Genomic DNA, 13113 nt, shown 5'->3' with positions numbered 1-13113 from the left:
TTTAGACTCCTACAATGTGTGATTTTACCTTGTCTTTTTTCCCTGTTATCATCACTATATTTCACCCTGCTGTATTGTATCACATTATATGTACTCAGCATTATGTGTCCCTGTTCCCATTTCAACTATATTGTATCCCCATATAGCTATGTTGTTCATATTTTATGTACTGTATCCTTATTTGACATGTCTCCTCCATGGATCTCTACTGCGACTGTGACCACATGTTGTTCATATAAACCGATCCCCACTGTATTGATTTCCTTCATTCCCCCAACAGAATCGGCTCCCTGACAGCCACTGCGCTTTAATACACATGCGCGGTCATCTGGCACTCCCTCTCCGATGCGATCCCCTGGCTGCATCACGTCACAGCCACTGAATGACACCGCGCTTTACTGCGCATGCACGGGTTTCCCACGCCATCTTATTGGTGGTTTCACCGCCTGGGCGACATTACAGCATCCGACCGCGCATAATCCAGCGTCTGACATCACTTCCAGTCATGTGACCAGCTCCCACATGTATATAAACATTGTCTGAGATACATGGCTCACTTACTGCTGGGGCACGGCGGTGCCTGCATCCCCCACTGCACCACCAATGATTGTAAGTAGCCTTTACCTATGGGAATATCACTGAACCATGAGGATATTTCTTTATACTTATTTGGACATTTCTTGTTTGCCTTATCGCAGCTTTGCCACACCACCAGGATTTCTGCTCCTCTGGCACCTAGACTTTTGTCCACATTGGTATTGAATTAAGTCTACTATTAATACCTTTTAACACACAAATGCCGCAGCATAGCTTTACTATAATTGTTTGAGACCATACCAGATTGGTACATAACTTTTTAATACAGCTACATAAATATACCTCATTATGATTTCCTATACATATGTCTATATGTACTCCTATCTAATCATACTTCCCTTTACCCCCACCGGTAGGACAATCCGCATTTTTTTGAAATATTGCCTAGCAGTGATAAACTATTAACCTGTGACTACCGAAACTCTACTTCAAAAGGGGCATGAGCTCATTATCACTATTTGTATATCTTTATATCTGCCGCCTTCTTGTTCCCTTTCATTTGTGCTGAGTGTCTCTATGTTTTTAATTGATCCTATGGCATTAAGACATTTGACTTCAACATCGCCTCTTCTTTGGATAGACTTCTTAGTTTGTATATATTTTGTATATTTTGTATATAATTTCTTTGATTCTTATTGTACATATTTTTTGTTTTCAGCGACTACGTGATAAAGGCCGCTGTTAGGCCGAAACGTCAGCTGTCGCTTCATCACCGTTAATTAAATAGAAAAGCTCACTAAAGCATAATTCACGTGTGCAGTAATTGGCTGAAAAAGGGCGCTGGAAGCATCTTTTGAAACGCGACTTTGGCGCTCTGGGCGCCGACCTCGTGGCCGACCTCACGCTATGGTCGGGTTTCGTTTCATGAAACCCGACTTCAGAGAAAGTCGCCGACTTTTGAAAATGACCGACCCGTTTTGCTCAACTCTAGTGGTGAGCACTTTGAATCCCCAAGTGCTTCACAGAAGCTTATAACGCCCGGGCGTGAAAATAAAAAAATCATATTTTTTTCCACAAAAATTATATTTTTGCCCCCAATTTTTTATTTTCCTAAGGGTAACAGGAGAAATTGGACCACAAAAGTTGTTTTGCAATTTGTCCTGAGTAGGCTGATACCCTATATGTGGGGGTAAACTACTGTTTGGGCGCATGTCAGAGCTTGGAAGGAAAGGAGCACCATTTGACTTTTTCAATGAAGAATTGGCTGGAATTGAGATCAGATGCCATGTTGCATTTGGAGAGCCCCTGATGTGCCCAAACAGAGGAAACCCCCAAATTCTAACTCCAACCCTAACCCCAACACACCGCTAACCCTAATCTCAGCCCTAACCCTAGCCCTATCATTAACCCTAGCCCTAACCCTAGCCCTAACGGGAAAATGGAAATAAATACATTTTTTTAATTTTATTATTTTTCCCTAACTAAGGGGGTGATAAAGGGGAGTTTGATTTACTGTTTTTGGCGGGTTTTTATGTTTGGCAGCTGTCGCATGCTATAAGACGCTTTTTATTGTAAAACTAGTTTTTGCATCACCACATTTTGAGAGCAATAATTTTTCCGTATTTTGACCCACCAAGTCATGTGAGGTCTTATTTTTTGCGGGACGAGTTAACATTTTTATTGGTACCTTTTTCGGGCACGTGACATTTTTTAATCCCTTTTTATTCTCTTTTTGTGGGACACAGAATGAACAAAAAGCAGCATTTCAAGAATTTCTTTTGGGGGAGTGCGTTTACACCGTTCCGCGTGCAGTAAAATTGATAAAGCGGTTTTATTCTTCAGGTCAGTACGATTACATCGATATCTCATTTAGGTCGTTTTTTTATGTTTTGTCGGTTTTATGCAATGAAAACTATTTTATATAAAAAAATAATTATTTTTGCATCGCTTTATTCTGCGAGCTATAACTTTTTTAATTTTCGCTGATAATGCTGTGTAGCAGCTCATTTTTTGCGGGACAAGATGACGTTTTCAGCGGTACCATGGATATTTATATCCGTCTTTTTGATTGCGCGTTATTGCACTTTTTGTTCGGTGGTATGATAATAAATCATTATTTTTTGCTTTGTTTTTTATTTTTATTAAGGGGTTTGCTAAATGGGTTAACTAGTGGGACAGTTTTATAGGGCGGGTCATTACGGACACGGTGATACCAAATATGTGTACTTTTATTGTTTTTCTTATTTTATTTCCAAAAAATGAATTTATTAGGGAACTTTTTTTTTTATTTATTTAGCGATTTTTTTATAAATTATTTTTACACTTTTTTTTTAACTTTGTTACAATGTCCAAGGGGGGACATCACTGTCATGTGACAGATCAGCGATCTGACACAGGCAGTGCAGAAGGCCCCTGCCCAGGAGCTGTGGTATGCTAGGTACACGGTCATACACAGACAATTTTTAAAATTAACTTTTGTTTGTGGGAAAACCCCTTTAAATAGAAATTCTTCCTGACATGCTGTGCACTGACTGTTTAGTGGAGTACACAGTTCAAACTAGAGATGACATGAGAGGAGAAAACAGCAGATGGGTGAGAGAGAAAGCACACAGGGGTGAGAGAGACAGAGCACAGGGGGGAGACAGCTCAAACGGGACAGCACATGAGGGGAGAACACAGCACAGGGAGGAGAGAGACAGCAGTCAAGAGGGATAGCACCTGGGGTAGACAGGTCAAAGAAGAGAGCACAGATGGGAGAAGTCAGCACATGGGGAAAGAGAGAGTGGATAGGTGAGTGAGCACATGGGGGGAGAGATTCTCAACGCTGCAAAGCCTGCCCCATCATGACATTACCGCCCTCCCGATGCGATAGCATCGGGCCTCCATCTAGTACAATCATAAAGGCTTTGCAGAAAGTACAAATCTAGACAGAAAATACAATTAGGGTCATCCATAGACCCCTGAAAAGCAACAAGTATAGGGCCTCATTAAAATAATCAATATTACAAATACTTTATGTGCTGCTATCATCTGGTGATGTGGAAAAGTATGGGCTGATCCAGGCTTTGTTCTCTTTTCTTAGAGTGAGTCTGTCTGAATTCTCTGTTGAAAGGCAAAAATGCCTGTTATGACCCCCTATAGCACTAAAAATCTGTCAGACAAGACGCTAGGGGCATCACAGCACAACACTTCCTAGGCATAGAGGGACATCATCAGGCCCTGGGTGCTGGGTTGGTGTCATGAAATTGGCCCTTTGACAGTGTACCCCTGCCTCTGCTGTGTGTCTCCCTGACCTTTGCTTCTTGGTTGGGCAAGGAAGGTTGTCAGAGATTGACAGCGGCATTTAACATGTTAATAGCTGTGGGTGGATCATGATTCCACCCGAAGCTATTAGGGGAACATGTCTGCTGATAAAATCAGCTGACATATTCCAAAAAAATTGCGATTTTTGAGCTTTTGGGGGGCAACTTTGGACATACCTAAATATCGAAGGTCCTAAAGATGTTAATTGCGATCAGTGACTGTTTAAGTAGGCACAGAAGTGAGATATTTGTGCTGACTATGGCATTCCAGCTTACTATTTTTGTATAGTCCTCAAAGTCTTGGAGAACAAAACATGTGCCAGACACCATGTCCATTATTCAGTTGTTATGTGCAGAGACTGACCACAATACTGACAGGCCTGTTTGAGCTGGTACTAAATCACTGGCCTCTTCTGCTCACAAAACCTTCCCAGCATGTACAGTGTGTAGTTCCAGGGCGTGGTGATGTTGCACAGCAGTTGGTGAGTTGGCACTTGCATGCGCTGCTTCAGAACCTCCAGAGTGGTGAAAGCTATAGCCAACTTGCGTAGACGGCCTCTGACGCGGCATACCTTGGCTAGAAATGAGGGAACTTTCTTGGTAAACATTTGCCAATCTCAAAGCATAGCACATTCGGATTCGTGAGTATTTTTCCTCAAAATAGACAAAATTTGGTCACAGATCGGTAAATAATGGCATTTCCATTAATGCTTTAGTTTTGACTTTGCCTAAGTTAGTGGTGCTGTATGGTGATCGGAGGATGTGTTTTTTGAGGGGAGGGGGGTGTCTAGGTCAGGAGAGCGCTGAAGTGTAATTTTTTTTCTTTCATTATTTTTTTTATCCTGTTACTTTAATCTGCGTGCATTTCAGTGGCTAATCAGGGCACAGAAACAATCCAAAATGTCATGACATAAGATTTTCTGTGATTGGCTGCTGAAGCCACATATCAATGTCCATATAAAAAACGGACATCTAGTTTTACTGGAGCCATTTTCTCAGTGTAACAGTGCAGAGAGTCCACTCCAGATCCCACTGATGTTGTTGAAAGGGAACTTGTCTTTTAGCTAATGAAAAATAAGCCTGGCACTCAGAATGTGGACAAAAAAATCACTTCCTTTTATTTAGTGCATCCAGCCAAAATTGTGGTATATTAAATGTTTTCGGTCCAACATCGGACCTTCATCTGAATATTCTTGTAAATGGACACTAGAATACATATGGAAAACAAACAATTAAGATATTATATACACAATGTCATAATATGCAAACAAATACATCTATGAAAAATGATGATGTAATTCAACTTGTCAATGTAGTCTAAGAGATAGATGGTGGCTGGAGAGTGTTCTTTCCAAGGGTTTCCAATATAAACGAGATATTCGATGGGAACTCCATCTGTGCTGTGCTGGTTGTCAAGCAAAAACAAAAAGCATTTACACAATTCTAGCATAATATGGAAGTGACATTAAGAAGCCACCATGGAATTTGCCAAGGGCCAGTATGTGTTGAAAAGGATATGGTCATATCTTAGGAATACTTCTGTGCATATAGAATATCTAGGATTAGCAACCAACTAGTACCTACAGGTAGAATAGAAGAAATCCTTGGTTGTAATATCCAAATAAGAATGAGCAAACAATCCACAGTACACGTTATTTTGTGCTGTTAAGGAAATAGCATCATTATATATAGTGAGGAGGAACATATGGTAGTCATGCAAAGTCTAGTGACCTCTTATGGATAAAATATCATAGCAAGAACATGTGGGTGGTGAAGTACCTGGATGTCAAAATGATCTTGAGCTGTGGGCGTAAATGTGGCTCCACTAAATTGAAAGATCCGGTTATCATAAAAGGTACTGTGGAGAGAAAATAGAGATTGAGGCAAGTGAAACCAGGCTTCCAGGCTCACTATGTTGCCGGCTGTTACACCCGGTCCAGGTTCTGGCCCTACACCCCGTTCTGCCTCTGCACCCCATTCTGTTCACTCACCTGCTACTGCTTTCCACACTGTCCCTGTGCCTCAGCGAGTTCCCTGCCGGGGTCCTCGTGCTTTGTATGTCCCTCAGCATTCTGCTCCTTCTCCCTCCCCCACCTCCTGGCATGCTGCCGCAGACCTTCAGGGAAAGTGCTTAGGACGCGAGCGCGCTTTCCTCTGGTTTCTTAAAGGGACAGTGTGCATTTTTTGAATTTAGCAATTATCCAATGGCAGTGCACTGATTACTATTTCTGGCCTCTCCTCCATTGGGAGAGTGCCGGAGCAACAAGTATCTATCATTGCTACATCCGGTTCTGTCTCTGATCAATCTGCACTGCGCTAGCAGTCTGTGTGCATTTGCTCATATTATTTGTCTTCACAGAGTATCAGTATCCTGTATTCAGCTATCTCTGACAACATCAGCATTCACCTGAGCAAGTGCCATCCCATTCCGTCAACAGCCATCCATACTCGTGAACTGTGACAAGGTTTCTGGAGCCATCTTGCTACCATCTTCTTGGAACCGGACCTTCCTCACCAGTGCCAGCTTCTCTACGCATACTTGGTCTTTTCCATTATGTCTGTTACCCCTTTGTCCTGCTGGGACAGCTGCCACATGTCCGGGGTCTAACTGGAGGTAGCACCTGTGTCCCCTGGGTATTCCACTCAGGTCCTGTTCGAGACACTTTACTACAGGTACTCGGGGTTCACTAGTTATGCCCCCTTCGGAGCCCCCCAGACCGTGGTCCCGAGGTTCTACTTTAAAAATAAAAAACTAATGTGAACTTCACCATCTGTGCCTTCGCTTCCATTCGTTACAGATTGCTCTGGCCATGGAACTCGCTGGATCCCAGAGACCTCTGACTGTGGACCTGTGCCAAGAGGTGACCCGTTGAAGGGATCAACAGTACAAGATCACAACTTATCTACGCAGCTTGTCTACCTGCATGGATTCCCTGCTGACCTCGTCTGCACCTGACTCATCTATCAACACCCAGACATCTGCCTGCACGGCAAGTAAAGGTCCTCGCCTGGCAGCTCCCACTCGCTTCCATGGCGATCCTACTCAGTGTCGGGGTTTTCTCAATCACCAATCACTCAATCTCAACCAGTGCACGCTACACTTTGAAATCCTGGGGCATATGTTTGCTTCAGACCTAGCCAAAGTGGGCTTCATAATGTCACATCTTGCAGGAGAGGCTCTCGCCTGGCTGAACCCTCTCTGGTAGAGAGGGGACCCGCTGGATAATGATCTCCAATCTTCCCTAGAGACTTTTCGCAGGACCTTCGATGAACCTGTTCGTGCCACTTCAACAGCTTCAGCCTTGCTCCGCTTACGTCAAGAAGCTCTCACGGTGGCCCAGCATGCTATTAGGTTCCGCACTCTCTCGTTCGAGTTATCCTGGAACAACGAGGCCTTGGTGGCTACCTTCTGGGAGGAAGGATCAAGGATGAGCTGGCGGGATGGGACAGGACTACTACCTTGGATGATCTGATATCCTTTGCAACCCGGATTGACCTGCATTTTCCAGAACGTTCCATAGAGATCAAACGAGACAAAAAGCCCTACCACCTGGACTCTTGTTCTCCTAAAATGCCTACCTAGTCCTCCTCCCCTGAGGCCATGGAGGTTTATCGAGTAAGTTTGGCCAGCCATCACCAGGAGGCACGTCGCCAAGAAGGAAGTTGCTTCAATTGTAGTTCCGAGCACCTGATCCATACCTGTCCAAATAAGTTGGGAAACTCCAGTGCCTACGTTCGGTAGGAGAGGCCACCCTAGGTAGAGAACATTCCTCTCCCTCATTGCAGATCCCGATCTCTGTTTCTCTTGGAGCAATAAAGATTTCTGGACTCTGTCTCTTGGATTCCGGAGCCGCCGGGAACTTTATCCAGCCGGTTCTTGTGAATCATTACCGCTTACCAGTCCAGCGTCTCCCTGACTCCGTGCGGGTGACCGCTGTCGATGGCAAGCCACTGACCGAGCCCATCCAGTTCAAGACTGAACCAGTGGAACTCTGGGTAGGTCTAATGCATTCTGAAAGAATCCGTTTTTATGATTACCCTGGTTTGTCTCATCCCTTGCTTTTAAATTTATTATGGTTCCAGATACACAAACCGGTCCTTAACTGGAGAACAGGAGAGATTTTGCATTGGGAGATTCCTGCATGGACCGATGTTTAACCCGGATTCAACCAGTCTCGTCCCCTGTTCAACCTGCTACCTTGCCAGGCTTACCATCCTCCTACTGGTCCTTCTCAGATGTCTTAGGGAAAAAGGAGGCTGAGAGACTTCCTCCACACAGGTCATATGACTGTCCAATTGATCTTCTTCCTGGAATGTCTCCTCCCCGTGGGAGAGTTTACCCTCTTTCCCAAGCAGAGACCCAAGCTATGTCAGACTACATCCAGGCGAACTTGGCCAGAGGATTTATCCAAAAATCATCTTCACCGGCAGGAGCAGAATTCTTCTTCATGAAGATGATAGATGGATCCCTGTGGCTCTGTATCGACTACCTGGGCCTAAACCAGATCACGGTAAAAAACAGGTATCCATTGCCTCTAATTTCAGAACTGTTTGATCATCTCTGAGGGGCCAAAATCTTCACCAAACTGGATCTCAGAGTGGTCTACAATTTCATCCGAATCCGAGAAGGAGACAAATGGAAAATAGCCTTCAACACCAGTGATGGCCACTATGAATACCTGGTAATGCCGTTCAGTATAAGTAATGCACCTGCAGTTTTTCAGGAGTTTGTCAATTACATTTTCAGAGATCTGCTCTACACTTGTGTTGTTGTCAACCTGGACGACATTTTGATCTTCTCAACTGACTTGTTCTCGCACCGTATGCAAGTACATCTGGTCTTACAGAGACTCAGAGAGAACAGGTTGTATGCCAAGTTTTAGAAATGCCTCTTTGAACAATCCTCTTTGCCTTTTCTCCGTTACATTGTATCCTCCACAGGATTAAAAATGGATCCAGAGAAGTTGCTGGCAGTACTTAGATGGCCTCATCCGTCTGGGATGAAAGCCATACAGCGATTCCTGGGCTTCATCAACTACTACAGGCAGTTCATTCTAAACTTTTCCACCCGAGTGGCACCAATCTCCGCCTTGACCCGAAAAGGTACAAATCCCAAGGATTTGACCCCCGAGGCAGAGGAGGCCTTTGTTCTCTCAAAAAAGCCTTTGCTGCTGGACATGTCCTCCATTGTCCAAACTCTAAGGAGCAATTTTTTCTTGAGGTCGATGCTTCCTCCATAGGTGCAGGAGCAGTTCTTACCCAGAAATCATCTACTGGCCGAATTAACTCGGTTTCTTTTCCAAGGTTTTTTCTCCCACAGAGAGGAACTATTCCATTGGAGATCGGGAGTTGTTGGCTATCAAATTAGCCCTGCAGGAATAGAGGCATCTTCTTGAGGTAGCTCTTCACCACTGGGAAAATTCTCATGACAGTCTTTGAACGTAGTCGTGTCCTTCGGTGGGGTTACTCTTCCAAGTTGGCAGGCCACGTCGGTCAGAGGAAGACTCTGCAATTCATCACTTGTAACTATTGGTGGCCTTCTATGGTTAAGGATATCCAGAAGTATGTCGCAGCCTGTCCTTCCTGTGCCTCTAACTAGTGATGAGCGAGCATAATCGTGGGTATTCGGTACTCGACGACTAATGAAGTACTTGCGGTACTCGGAACATGGTATCTCACTACTCGCCTCACACTACGTACCTCATGGAGGTTGCTGGACTTGTGCCAGTCCCGTATGACAGTGACTTTGTCGGGATCCGGTGCCACACCTTCTGCACTCACTACATGACCGAGGTACTATACCTTGGGCTTCAGGAGGTGGCATTTGGATGGCTTCATTTTCAGGCCAAAGTTGGACAAGACTTCAAACACCTCAGCCAGGTGCTTCAGATGGTCTTCATAAGTCTTGGAGAAAACAATGACATCATCAAGATACAACAGGACTGTCTCAAAGTTCTTGTGTCCAAGACAGCACTCTATTAGCCGTTGAAATGTCCCTGGGGCAGTGCAGAGGCCGAATGGCATGTAGTTGAACTCGCAGAGACCCATTGGTGTAGTAAACACTGTTTTCTCCTTGTCTGCCTCTGCCACAGGAACCTGCCAATACCCACTAGTGAGATCCAAGGTGGAAAAATAATTAGCAGTTTTAAATGCGGCTAATGACTAGTGTTGAGCATTCCGATACCGCAAATATCGGGTATCGGCCGATATTCGGGGTATCGGAATTCCGATACTGAATTCCGATGCTTTTAGCATATCAAATACCGGAATCGGAAGTTCCCATAATGCTATGAGCCAGTTTGATTTGATTCAGCCAATGAGGAATCCTCAGAAGTGTGGGCACATCCTGTTAGGCATGTAGGCATGTTAACTAATGGCATGGCTGTGATTGGCTGCTGAAATGATGTCATGATGCACTTTAAAAGCCGCCGCTGCCATTTAGGGTTCACTCTGCTGTGAATTCAGTTTGGGACAGGCTGCTGTTCAAGACTCTGAGGGACAGATAGAGATAGCGATTTTCAAAATAATATTGTGCTTTACCCAGGCTACATTATCAATCACCGTAGCTTTCTTTTGCCTTGCAGCGCTGTTCACAGCTGTCTGCAAGGTCTGTGTGAGTGCAGCTCACACTGTAGTGTGTCCTGCAGCCACCTCTGGTTGTAGGCCGCTCAGCGTGCATCACTGCCTCATACATAGTTATTTTTGTTTTATTGCTGCTCATTTTTCATTAATTCTCCTATTAGTGTGCATCCATCTGTATCCATCTACATTGGTTGCAAACACTATAGGAGTAGACAGCGGAGCCTTTCTGCAGCTTTTCAGTGCTAGTGCCCAGTTCTCTGCACTGTTCACGGCTGTCTGTGAGGTCTCTGTGTGTGAGTGAAGCTCACGTTGTAGTGTGTTCTGCAGCCACCTCTGGTTGTAGTCTGCTCAGCATGCGTCACTGCCTCATACATAGTCTTTTTTTGCTTTATTGCAGCCCATTTTTCCTGATTTTTTTCTCCTATTAGTGTGCTTCCATTCGTATCCATCTACATTGGTTGGTTGCAAACACTATATAGGAGTAGATAGAGGAGCCTTTTTTCTGGCTTGTGCCCTGCAGCCCCAGCCAGATTAGTATTAGCCTATTTTTTGCAGCCTCATCTATTGCATTGTAGGTTACCTTCCTGCATTGTAATAGCTCCAAAAAGTTTGTGATACTATCGCTTTCACATCTTTGGTCGCATCCTTTTTGTTTTTTTGAAAAAAAAAACACGTAAATAAAGTTCACCAAACACTCCACTTGACAGTTGTGTAGGCCACATTAGCTCATATTAAAGTGTAGTCCACACACTTTATAAAATTAGTGTTTGTTATACCTGTTAGCAGCTGTTCAGGAATAAGCACACTAAGCCCCCCCTTTGTACTTTTCTGCCTATCTTTATCAGTCCACCAAGATGAAGAAGGCAGGGAGTAAGGCACGTGGTCGTGGGCGTTGAGTTTCAGCAGGGAGAGGACGTGGGGATTCTGTGCCTGCTGTGGGCACCAGTGACTCAGCATCCCCCAGTTTTACCAGGCAACAGTCCTTTATGTGCAGCTTTGTAGGACCTCGCCGTACCCCACTGCTGCGGGAGGAACAAATTGAAGCTGTTGTCGGATGGATGGCAGCTAACGCATCGACTTCAATTACTTCCACATCCTCTCAGGGCCAGAGCACTGAAGAGCAACCATCTGTCTCTTCACCACCTGCCAAATTGCACTGGCAGTCAGAGAGCCCTGGACAGGAGCCATCGCTACTTCTGTTCACTGAATCTCTTGGCTTGGAAACAGGGGGCCAGCCAAGCAGCATTCTAGAATGTGAAGAAGAGGGAGTATGCAGTGATGCGCAACTGCTTTGTCCCTCTGAATCTGAATAGGCGGGTGGGCCAGTGCCTATGGTCAGCACACCTCAGTATGCATCAGATGATGATGAGACTCAGGTGCCACTTTCTCGTGTGTACTGTGCTGGCGAGACTAACCAGGAGAAGCAGGTGTTTGAAGAGGGGAGTGTAGATGATGAGGTCCTTGACCCATCATGGCGTGAGGAACAGGAAGGTGGTGGGAGCAGCTCTGAGGAAGAGATTCCCCGAACGGCCAAAACAGGAGGGAGAGGGAGGGGGCAGACTTGGTTGCCTGTAGCCTCCACTTCGGCACCCGTTAGGAGCATTCCTCTTCCAAACCCAAAACGGGCACTCCCAGGACTTACAGTGCGTTGTCCTTTATTGACACAGTTGCAGATGACATTTGCCTGCTACCATGACAGTGATTGACACATTAGCCAATGATGGGACAGTAGTAGTCCCATCATACGGCTAATGTGTTGAATGTAAAAAAAAAAATTAAATTACATACTACATACATACTACATGCTACATACATACTACATACATACTACATGCATGCAACATACATATATACTACATGCAACATACATACTACATATATACTACATGCATGCAACATGCATACTACATATATACCACATGCATGCAACATACAAATATACAACATATATACTACATACATGCAACATGCATACTACATATATACCACATATATACAACATGCATGCAACATACATATATACTACATATATACTACATGCAACATGCATACTACATATATACTACATGCATGCAAAATGCATACTACATGCATGCAACATACATACATACTACATATATACCACATATATACTACATGCATACTACATATATACCACATGCATGCAACATACATATATACAACATATATAATACATGCAACATACATACTACATATATACCACATATATACTACATGCATGCAACATACATATATACTACATATATAATACATGCAACATACATACTACATATATACTACATGCATGCAACATGCATACTACATATATATACTACATGCATGCAACATGCATACTACATATATACTACATGCATGCAACATACATACTACATATATACTACATGCATGCAAAATACATATATACCACATATATACTACATGCATGCAACATGCATACTACATATATACCACATATATACTACATGCATGCAGCATACATATATACTACATATATACTACATGCAACATACATACTACATATATACTACATATATGCTACATGCATGCAACAAGCATACTACATATACAGTGGGGAAAAAAAGTATTTAGTCAGTCAGCAATAGTGCAAGTTCCACCACTTAAAAAGATGAGAGGCGTCTGTAATTTACATCATAGGTAGACCTCAACTATG

At 43.8% G+C, this 13113-nt stretch overlaps 1 long non-coding RNA gene across 2 annotated transcripts; it reads right to left on the bottom strand.

Moving 5' to 3' along the window:
• Positions 1 to 783: 783 nt before the first annotated feature.
• Positions 784 to 5961, bottom strand: LOC141050260 (uncharacterized). Of its 2 annotated transcripts, none has more exons than XR_012220505.1 (3): positions 5831 to 5961; positions 5619 to 5697; positions 784 to 5419 (listed from the first exon to the last, which is right to left on the bottom strand). It is a non-coding gene; the product is annotated as an uncharacterized lncRNA (long non-coding RNA). The 2 variants fall into 2 exon arrangements; XR_012220504.1 differs by having other exon boundaries at positions 784 to 5045.
• Positions 5962 to 13113: the final 7152 nt, after the last annotated feature.

The sequence above is a fragment of the Dendrobates tinctorius genome, unplaced genomic scaffold (assembly GCF_039654945.1).
Source record: "Dendrobates tinctorius isolate UK_male_01 unplaced genomic scaffold, ASM3965494v1 ptg000151l, whole genome shotgun sequence".
Classification (NCBI taxonomy): Eukaryota; Metazoa; Chordata; class Amphibia; order Anura; family Dendrobatidae; genus Dendrobates; species Dendrobates tinctorius.
Note: the sequence above shows the minus strand (reverse complement) of the source record. Positions and strands in the feature narration are given on the sequence as shown.